General features: G+C 31.0%; 1 protein-coding gene across 10 annotated transcripts in view; it reads right to left on the reverse strand.

Moving 5' to 3' along the window:
• Window positions 1-11298, reverse strand: part of LOC117176271 (protein furry) — a 248667-nt gene that overhangs the window by 161282 nt on the left and 76087 nt on the right. The window lies entirely within an intron of this gene.

Raw genomic sequence — 11298 nt, forward strand, 5'->3', positions numbered from 1 at the left:
AGGGAGCTCTTCTTAATATTTTGACACCAAAATCATGTCGATACACCTTACCGACTGCGAGTAAAGCCACCCACGCTTTAACTTGACAGACTGTACATCAAAGACCGTGGCTAGGTGTACCGAAAACTTTCCGAGCTACAGAAAATACTCAAAATCCCATTTAAAGAACATGAAGACATTTTGAACTTTCCAAAAATTGAACTCATAGTCCAGGGTTTCAACGAAACGTGCCAATTTTTCAGAGAATAAGAGGAGTGTCTCCGAAATAAAATCATACTAATAACTTTCATTTCCATCCCAGCACGACCCTCTCCGCAGCGCCCAAATATGACTCAAAAATATTTTAAGAACTACATTTTTACGTACTATTGTTACTTTTTAGCAATTGCCGTCGTCTTTTTCATACAAATAATTACTAATGGACAAGTTGAATATTTACCATGACTTTCTAAACAATTCTCAATTGTTTAAATGAATGTAAATTTAAAAACAATTATGTATTCAAAAAAAGAAATATAAAAAAAATCTTATTTTCTTATTAAAATGTCATTTTTTGTCATTGTTTGGAGTAGTAAAATTTTCTGAAAACATTATGTAATTATTTAATTAATTATTTATTGTCTATTTTCACAAATTGCTAAAAATTGAGCCAGAGACATCAACTTTCTTTTTAAATTGGTATCCTATGCTAAGTTTTGTAGAATAATTATATAACTTTGATACATTTTTAAAAATGTTTAATAAATTTCTATTTGTTTAAACAATCTTTATTTGCTCAAGCAGTTTTTTTCGATAACTAAAAAAAGAAATAAAATAGAACACATACAATCATGTTTCTGACTATATAGTGTATAGAAAGAATAAATTGTAATTTGTTTAAATAATTACTTTTCAAAAAATACTTTTAAAATGGTAATTAATTGTTTGTCTTCTATTTTATATCATTTTTTCAGTTATCTAAAAATAACTACATAATGTTTTTACAAAAATTTGCTACTCCAAAAAACGATCAAATATTGCATTTCAATCAGAAAATACGATAATTTGTTTAATTTTTGGCGAATAAATAATTGTTTAAACAATTGAAAATTATTTAAAGTCATGGTATATATTAAAATTGTCCATTAGTAATTATTTGTATGAAAATGACGATAGAAATTGTTAAAAATGAACAATAATACGTAAAAATGTAGTTTTTAGAATATTTTTGAGTCATATTTATATGGCGCTGCGTATCGATGAAACCCTGGAACACGAGTTCAATTTTTGGAAAATTCAAAATTTCACCATGTTAATTAAATGGAATTTTCAAGTGTCCGATGGCACGTATTAATATTCGAATTTCGAAAAAAATTACACATTTTCTTTCACCGGACATGGAAATTGAGGGGGGGGGGGTGTTTTGCCCTCTAGAGTAAAACAACATTTTGAAATGTATTTTTAAACCACCCTAGTGTAGAAACTTCCTACATTATATTCGGTGAGCATCAACAAATATTTTCGGCGAGCCCAGGAAAATTAGTACTCTAGGTCAGCGATTCCCAAACTAGTGCCGCCGGCCGATGAGGCTGCCGCCGGCAGGGGGATGCCAGCCCGGGCCCAGCCACTCGGCAGCCCCCCCCCCCCCGCTATGAGGACCCTTTCATTGTCATGAGATTTAAGGTTGTTTCAATAACTAAAATCCTAAAGATATGGTTCAATTCAATGCTAATTATCTGAATCATTTTCCTTATGTAATTTTAAGGAAATGGAAAAAAAGTTGATGAAAATCGGTTAACATTTCGAGTAATTAAGCATATCGTTAAGAACACGCAAAATTACAAGAACTGCCAACTGGCATTGAAGATATTAACCGATTTTCATCAACTTTCTTATCATTTGCTTAAAATTAGATTAGGAAATTGACTCAACTAATTAAAATTTAATTTATTAATACATTAACATATTTTAATTTTTCTCAACCGGATCTAACTCTCACGCGATCCGGTTGAGAAAAATCAAAATGTGTTAATGTGTTAATAAATTAAATTTTAATTAGTTAAGTCAATTTCCTAATCTAATTTTAAGCAAATGAAAAGAAAGTTGATGAAAATCGGTTAATATCTTCAATGCCAGTTGACAGTTCTTGTAATTTGGTGTGTACTTAACGATATGCTTAATTAATCGAAATGTTAACCGATTTTTATCAACTTTTTTTTCATTTTCTTAAAATGACATCAGAAAAATGATTCAGATAATTAGAAATAATTAGAATATTTTTTGATAAAAGTAATCGATTTCGAGAAAAAATCGATTAGATAAATTAAAACATTCAGAGCCAGAACAGAAAGGTGGTTTTCTTTATAGAAAGCTATTTTATCAAGAAATTTCTAGAGATAAAAGATAATTTTTTTTGGGTCTACTTCAACTTTCATTAAGAAAATTTATTCTAATGTTTATATTTAACAAGTTAATGAGGATTTGTGAATGTACACACTTTGTCGTGCTGTACCTTTAAAAATGTTTAATAAAATCTTCTGAAAATTTTTACATGGATAAAGGAAGTCCTAATTGAAAAATTAGCGTCAGCTAGTTTAAAATCAAATAATAACTCTTTGTGCTATAAACAAGAATAAACTACGTCTCTTTATCAACTTCTAATAATCGCAGGGACTTGTAATAAAGCTGAATAAGTAAAAAAAATGAATAATAAAATGGGTTTTAAAAAATATTACTATTACTTATACTTTGTTTATTATTGAATTATATTTTTGTGGGTAAAATTTAGTGGATCCTTATTGCTGTGAAAAAGGAAAAGTTTACGGTGGAGGCATTCAGCCCCCATAAACCATCCCAATTTTTTTTTAAGCCAAAGGCGTAAGCTTGTCGCCCTTGCAAAGGGTTCTCGCTTCTCGAGCACAAATAGCCAGGGCGAGCTGTGAGTGCGAGTAGGACGACAGTGTAGTACTTCCCATAAGTGCGTCCTTTTCTATCTTGCACTTAATAAAATATCGTTGCTATCATAATGCGCAGATTTCCAATTTTATACTTCTTAATTATTAAGTGCTAACTTGAAAAATTCTCATATTACATTCTCATCAGAGAAGGTATTAGATTTGTGTAAAATTTAACCTCCTCCCAGTGATTCAAAAATGCTGTGTACAGTTGTTCATAGTACTTGAAAAAAATGTTACTTTTTGATAGCCCTACAAGATTATCATATCAACTTTTTAAATTTTTTGGAAAAATTCAAATTTTGACCGCACAAAAGCTAATTAAAAAACAAAAATTGCATTTTGCGGTCAAATTATGTAAGATAGGAAAAAAAATGATAAGACAAACATTGTGCACCCAAAAAATATTAACAAATTTGTTCTTGATCACTTTTTTATAAGACACGTAGTTTTTTTATTATTTATAAAAAAAAACATTGAAAATACAAAAATTAAATTTTTCGGCACACGGCGCAAGCTAAGCCAAAATAAATAGATAAAATTTTTTTACAGAAGCGAAAGCAAAAAAATTTTTATCAATGCGGGTTTTCTACATTCTCATAAGAGAAGGTATTAGATATGTGTAAAATTTGACCCCCCCCCCCCCCCCCCCCCCCCAGTTTTTGTCGAATGTCCACGTTTTGAGACCCCTTAAATCCTAAAAATAGGTTTTTACGAATGAAGTTGTGCAAAAACGCTGCAAACAATTGAAAACTACAATTATCCGACGGGAGATAATTGTAGTTTTCAATTGTTTATATCTTTTTTATCCAACTTCAGATAAATAATATCTCGGGGATTAACTTTGTTAATTACTAATAATAATGATTGAAGTTGCAAACAAGAGTAAAGAAAATTAGATCTTTTATTGCAATTAAGAGAATTACTTAATGCCTAAATTATACTATTTGGAAATAAAATATCGATGGTATCATAATGAGCAAATTTCAAATTTTATACTTCTTAATTATTAAGTGAAAACTTGAAAAATTCTTATATTTTGTATTTAATTCTCAGCGGTAAGGAGCGTATTACGAGTACAAGATAGAAAAGGACGCACTTATGGGAGGTGCTACACGGTCGTCCTACTCGCCCTAGGGTACTCTCGCACTCACAGCTCGCCTTGGCTATTTGTGCTCGAGAAGCGAGAGCCCTTTGCAAGGGCGACAAGCTTACGCGTTTGGCTGAGAAAAAATTTGAGATCGTTTATACTTTATGGGGGCCGCATGTCTCCACGGTAAACTTTTCCTTTATCACAGCAATAAGAATCCACTACATTTTAACCGAAATATATAATTTAACAATAAACAAAGTACAAGTAATTGTAATATTTTTTAAAACCCATTTTATTATTATTTTTTTAATTATTCAGCTTTATTACAAGTCCCTGCGGTTATTAGAAGTTGATAAAGAGACGTAGTTTATTATTGTTTATAGCACAAAGAGTTATTATTTGATTTTAAACTAGCTGACCCAAAAAGAAGTATCTTTTATCTCTAGAAATTTCTTGATAAAATAGCTTCCAACAAAGAAAACCACCTTTCTATTCTGGCTCTGAATTTTTTTATTTCTTTAATCGATGTTTTCTCGAAATTGATTACTTTTATAAAAAAATGTTCTCTTAGACAAAAATTCTCCTCTCTGAATAGTCCAACTTTTGTTTAAAACTTTTTTCTGTGAAATCAATATTTTAACCAAAATAAGAACAATTTTATTGTTCCTCAGTTTTCAACGTAATTGTTTATTTTTTATGTTAACTGATTAAATCAAAAAATGATAGAGAACATTTCTCTCCGTAAATCGGGTTTCTAGCCGACCATATATTTAAACTTTCGAAAAACCCCAAATTGTAATAGGGATATTGCGTTAATTAAAAAATAATTGAAACGTGATTATCTCGAAACTCCGGCATTTTTCGGGGGGAGGGGCATCCTACTTGTTCGTAATCAGCACAAAATTTTACATGATATTCAATAAAAAAATCATGTGGGCCTCAAACGGCACACAGGATTGCACCCAGCTCCTAGGACCTAGAGTCTAGCTCTAGACTATGGAAAGGGCGGCTAGGTTCACCGAAATTCGGTGAACGTAGACCAATATGCGTGGATCATATATTTTCGATGTGCGGAGACACTTTTAATTACAAACAATTTATTAATAAAATTATATTTCTAATATAATTATATTTATAATAAAAAGAGACCCGTCCTTTTTAATTTTTCTATGGAATTAGTTAAGAATAAACAAAAAATAGAATTTAGAAGCTTTCAAAATTATGCAATATCCAAATAAAAAAAAACTTTAATTGTACAATTTCAAAGCATAAATTCATCAAAATTTTACAATTTTTATTGATAAATATTTAAGCACAAAATAGTTCGAATTGAATAGTTTTAAACCTACTTTACTTAGATTTAAAAGATTTAAAACAGGAAAACTTTCCATTAAGAAAAAATATTATTCAACTGTCAAGACTTTCAAGTTGAAACTGTAAAATATTAACCAATTCACATTTTAAACATTGTCTCATTTAAAAATGTTCAATCTAAAATTATACACCGAGAATAATTATGAGTATACATCCATTATTCTAAAGTACGTTAGTGTAAAACATTGACTTCGGGATCAGGTAAAAAAGAAAAAAATAACATATTGAATATTTTGCTATAGCAAACGTTTTGACCGCTTATTGGGGTCATCCACAGTGTTAAATTTATTTTACTAGAATTAAAATGAAAAATTCTGGCTTATTCCTGTTGCAGAACTAGTTACTTAGGAATGTAAAACTTTCCTAATATTTAAAAACCAAAAACTTAACTAAGCCGCATTGACCCTAATTTATTAATCATGGTTATTAAATATACCTATATATAGTATTAGTATTTTTGCGATAAATCCGAATTATTATTAGTAAAATGTATAATTAAGTTGTGTGGTCTTAAATTATTTCTTGGACTCACTTTATGTCAGTAAGTTATTTCGTGGTATAAAAATAATTGATTATATTACTAATGTAAATTTTAAAAAATTAATGAAATTAATATTATAATATTGAATTATTTCTTATTGTTATGGAAATTTTTTATTATTATTACACCATTCAGCCATTTCCCTTTCGGGGTAGGCGTGACTAACTCGGTGGGGAAGGGAGTAATGTGAGGAAGGGATATAAAATTTCTAAATTGATCCAAAATTCTCGTGATATTTATTTAAATAACACGTTCGTTCAGCAACACTGCTCCGACTCAGGTTGCTGATCAATCTCTCTAGCAATCACGCCAAGTGAAGATCCACACAAAGTCGTCATGTGAGGTTCCCCACTTGGGTCCATTATTATCCACGGTCTTTTGTTTCAGGCGCCATTCACTCTACTGACACTCTTTTTATTAACTATTTTTCGTCATATTTTTCTGTCCTGGCACACTTCTCTAGCTTCTTTTATGTCCATGCATTTTTTCATGCAGACTCTCGTGTTTCTGTTGCTTCTTATGTCTCTTCTATGTAAGCTCTAATTCACACAATCTAACCATTTTTTCCGCGGTCTACCTCTGGGCACGCTGCCACTTACTTTACCTTGAGACACTTGTTTCGTTAGTCGTTCATTTGGCATTATCCCAACATGCCTGAACCATGTTAACCGATTTCTTTCCCATGTATCTACCAGCGTCTCTTCTGCACCACATTCTTTGAGAATATGTCGTGACTCACTTTGTCCATCGAGAGTTTTCCCGCATATCATGCGCAAGAATCTCTTGTCAATGGCATTAACTTTACTCTTATCTTTTTCTTGATAGGTCCATGTCTCGCTACCGTATAGTACAATTGGTACAAATATTGAGTCATGTATTGCCATTTCAGCTTTATTTGATATATTTTTACTTCTGATAAGCGGCCCTGCTGTACCAATAACCTTTTTATCTTCGTTTATGCGTCTATCTAACTCCTCATCTATCTTCGCGTCCCTAGTAAATAAGCTACCAATATATACGAACTTCTCAACTTGTTCAATTCTCTCATCATTTAATACAATACTGCATAGTGTTTTCTCACTCTTTCCTTCTAACACCATATTTTTTTTTTATTTGTGTTAATTTTGAGGCCCATGCTCTTCATACTATTTGGTTTCGGTTAAATTGACCCACTGCCATAAGAAACACGCTGGGTCCTTTTCTAAACCGAGATAGAAAAAGAATTAGATAAAATTCGAAATTTCTCAAATTAATAAATATTTCTTGGTTAAAAAAAAATGCAAGGGAGATTCAGTGCTGAAGATGACAATTTGTTTACGATTAACTGTTAATAAATAGGATATATATAATTTAAAAGTGTTATAGAAAGCCAACTTAAAAACAAGTTTAACGGCAATTTAAAGTTTTTTATTTCAAATGCTTTTTTATTATTTAATATAATTAATGCTTTTAATTTTGAAATAAATGTGCAAAATCTTAATAAGTTCAATCTCGTACAATGAGTAAAATCCAAGATTTTTTAGTGCACTCGACATATGTTAAACTTGTATCAGCCGCGTCATTTTGAAAAATAAAAGCTTTTTTAACCACCTTGTGTAGAAAATATAAGGTCGTCTGTATGAAGAGGGTCCTTGTGGTCGATACTCTCTAAATATAAATTAGTTACATTTTTTTACTAATTTCAATCAGTTGCTGAATTGTAGCCCTATGAATCAGTGATTGTTTATTGATAAATTAGTGAACATAAATAATGCATAGGTAAAATTTAATAACTGATTAAACATAGTAAACATTTTAACTTATTCAAATGTTCAAAGTATAGAGTTACTCATCCGAAGAGTTTATTTAGAGTTATTTAGTATTGGTCCTAGTACGAGTATCATCTCCCACTGAATCCGGAAAATAATCCTTTTGACCATGGACTTAGAAAAACGCGAATAACTCCTAAACAAGAACGAGCGATAAGGGCCCCTTCCATGCGGACTCCCACATATCAGCTTTTAAATATACATTGTGTCTTATGGATTGAACCTAGCAGAATTGTATAAATCGGAGATTTCTATGATAAAATCCGAGATATTTTATCAGAAAACTTGTGAAATTGTAGAAGGATCTCCTTAAAATTCATAAGAATTAATAAAATAAAAACTTATCATCGACTAATATATAATAATTAATTTTGAAGTGGTGTAATTTAACGTTTTCATGAAAATTGCCGAGCAATTTGGCAACGTTGGGTAACGAGGCCAATTTGGTGAGTATCAAACAAATTGAGTATTTCAAATTTTATACGCTGGCAGGGGTACTAGGGAGCTCAATAAAAAGTAGAATTTTGAATTTTGTATGCGCTATTCCTAAAGTTCTTCCTTTAATGCAAAAATACTATCATACATTTTCTTTTCTTTTTAAAAAAGAGATTCCACTAGGTCCTTAAAGTTTTAAAATTGAATTTTCTTAGTTTTCAGTTCTCTTTAAATGCAAATTTAAAACAAAAAAATTCTTTCACCTCTAAAAAGTACTTTGCTACTTATGGACATTTCTTCTACAGTAGAAAAAACATATAATGAATCAATTAAAAAATATATACAGAGTAAATAAAAAACATCTTTATTTCGAAATATACCCAAAATGCACATTTTATATAGTTTAAAGATTAATACAGTACTTTAAAATGTACTTTTACTTATTATATCCCTGAAAAAATGGGAGCTAGTTAATTGATGTCGATGTCTGTGTAATATTTGGACAACTGTTGATATTTTAGAATTCGGGACGCCTTTAATTTTTCCCCCACTGTTTGCAAAAGGAACTGCTCTTGATCTTCATGATCAAAAAATTAATTTTAAAGTACTGTAGAAATATTTAAACTATAAAAATGTCTATTTTTTGTATATTTCGAAATTCAAGATTTTTTCTGTCACCATATATAATAGTTTTAATTTAATAATTCTGAAAAATATTGTCCTTGTATTGTAGAAGAAAGCCTGTAAATATTATGTAGGGGCCATTCCAAACAATTCATGGAAATAAAATTTCCAATTTTCGTATACTAAGGCCTATAAATTCTTGAAAATTCGTTTGTTTCAAAAAATTTAGAGCTTATTCCTCAAGAAATGAAAAATACTTTCTCGGGGTTAAATAATTTGTTTGATAGAAAACTCATGAAATTAATTTTCAGGCCTAAGCCGGCCTAACGGAACCTCTATACATTTTTTTATTAAAATAAAATTTATAGCAGTATTTTTTACCAAGAAGAAGAAATTTATGGCGTAGCGTTTGCAAAGTTCTAAAATAAAAATTTGTATTAGAAGCCCTAAGGGGTACCAACGTGCTTCCAACTTCCCAAGTGCGAATTACCGGAGCTGAATATACGGCCCCGTGTTGGTCCAATTTTGGCAGCCAAAGGTCGGCTAAAGTTATTGGGCCAATGTCGGCATTTTAATCGGCCCAGTGTTAAACCAGTGCTGGGAGCCTATATTGGCTATTTATTTTTGCCGATCCTCCACCGATGCTTGGACCAGTATCGGAACTTTATTGCGCCAAGTCTCACTTTTAGTACGGGGAACCATGTTTCACGAGGATCAGCCAAACTCTGGCCCAGTGACGGTTCATTACTGGGCCAAGTGTCACTTTTACCACGGCAAACCATGTTTTATTTAAATCGGCCCAATGTTGAGCTAGTGATGGCAGCCTATATTGGCTATTTATATTTGCCAATCCTCTACCGATGCTTGGCACAGAATCGACCCTTTATTTCTCCAAGTCTCACTTTTATCACCTAAAAAACAAGTCTTACACGAAAGATGAAAAAAAAATTTTATTGAAAAATTGTCAAAGTTCACGATAAAAGTTCTAAGTTCTGTCATTAAAAATTTTTAATGTTTATGGAAAATTACATTTCCTGTCATTGCAAAAAGTTGTATAGTAGTCTACAACGGAAAAAAAACGAAATATTGCGCGAAGAAAAATTGTAATCGGGTTAAATTATTTATTAAAAAATTATTGTATTGATATTCCTGTTAACAGTTCGTTTATTTTACATTTACATAACGTAGCATTATATATAAATAATTAGAAAAAGAGAGCTTAAAATTTGATTCTTTAACTTTTCTGAACTGCAACTTATGAGGATGGCTTTTTCACAGAGTTTCAACTTGTCGGTTTAGCGCAGTGGTTGTCACTCCCGACTGCTAGGCGATAGATTTAGGTACATAGATGTAGGTTCGATACCCCCTAGCATTAGAAATTTAATTTGTAATGTAATGTTAAAAATGTAATATATGTATTCAATCTCAACAGGAGCATTAATATTTATATTCAAAGTACTCGAATCAATTCATATTTGTTTTTTAAATAGCTTTTTTGTCATATCCTCAGACCTTAGACTACAGCAGTATTGGAAGCTAGTGTTGGGCCGACAATGGCAGCCAAGCCTTGGCTGCCGAGTCAAGGCCATTGTTATTAATCCGACAATGTCGCGACGATGGCAGCTAGATTTGGTCCAATACTGGTACCCGGTGTTGGGCTGGCAATGGCAGCCAAACATTGGCTGCCATGTGCAGGCCATAGTTATCATTCCGTCATTGGCGCGATAATGGCAGCCAAGCTTCGGCAATATTTTTGCAGACTATGGGCCAAGGTTGGGCTAGCCTTAGAATTAATATAGGTTTTCTGCAAAATTTTCTGTTCGTACAATTTAAAATAATTTGAAATTAAAAACGCAATATATACATAGATCTTTTACGAAATAAGAGATCTTCTCAACTCTTTTTCGTGTTTCATTAGAACGGTATTTACAACTTTTTCCAGCTATTCTTATGATCTCGAAGTACCCAGTTCCACCTGAAAACTATGCTCCAAAACTTTTTTAAAATAATTGTATTTCAAATTGTCGAATTTTGCAAGAACTTAAATAAGAAAAATTGCAACTATTAATAACAGGTTACGACCTAAAATTATTCAAGTGTAAATATTATGAATTAAAAATTCGTCAGTTATTTACACCCAGATTTCTAAATTACACAATTTTAAGGAAGTTGAAACCAAACAATTTTGTATAATTTGATCCAAACCTATTTAATTTTTAAATCTTCCAAAAGAGAAAAAGATAATGTCTGGCAGGCTTAAAGTAATTATTAAAAATTGTACATTTTAAAATTATGAATGTTCCGAATTAAACAATTAGAACTTTATTGATTTAAAAAAAATTTAATTCAAGTCTTTTAAAATAAACAATTTTACAATTAGCTTAAAGAATTTTTAAATTAAAAACTATAAGTCCTTCAGCAGAACTCGTACAATGTAACACTATTTCATATGATATGAAAAAGTGTTCTGCTAAGGGGCCATCCATAAAT

The sequence above is a fragment of the Belonocnema kinseyi genome, chromosome 7, assembly GCF_010883055.1.
Source record: "Belonocnema kinseyi isolate 2016_QV_RU_SX_M_011 chromosome 7, B_treatae_v1, whole genome shotgun sequence".
NCBI lineage: Eukaryota > Metazoa > Arthropoda > Insecta > Hymenoptera > Cynipidae > Belonocnema > Belonocnema kinseyi.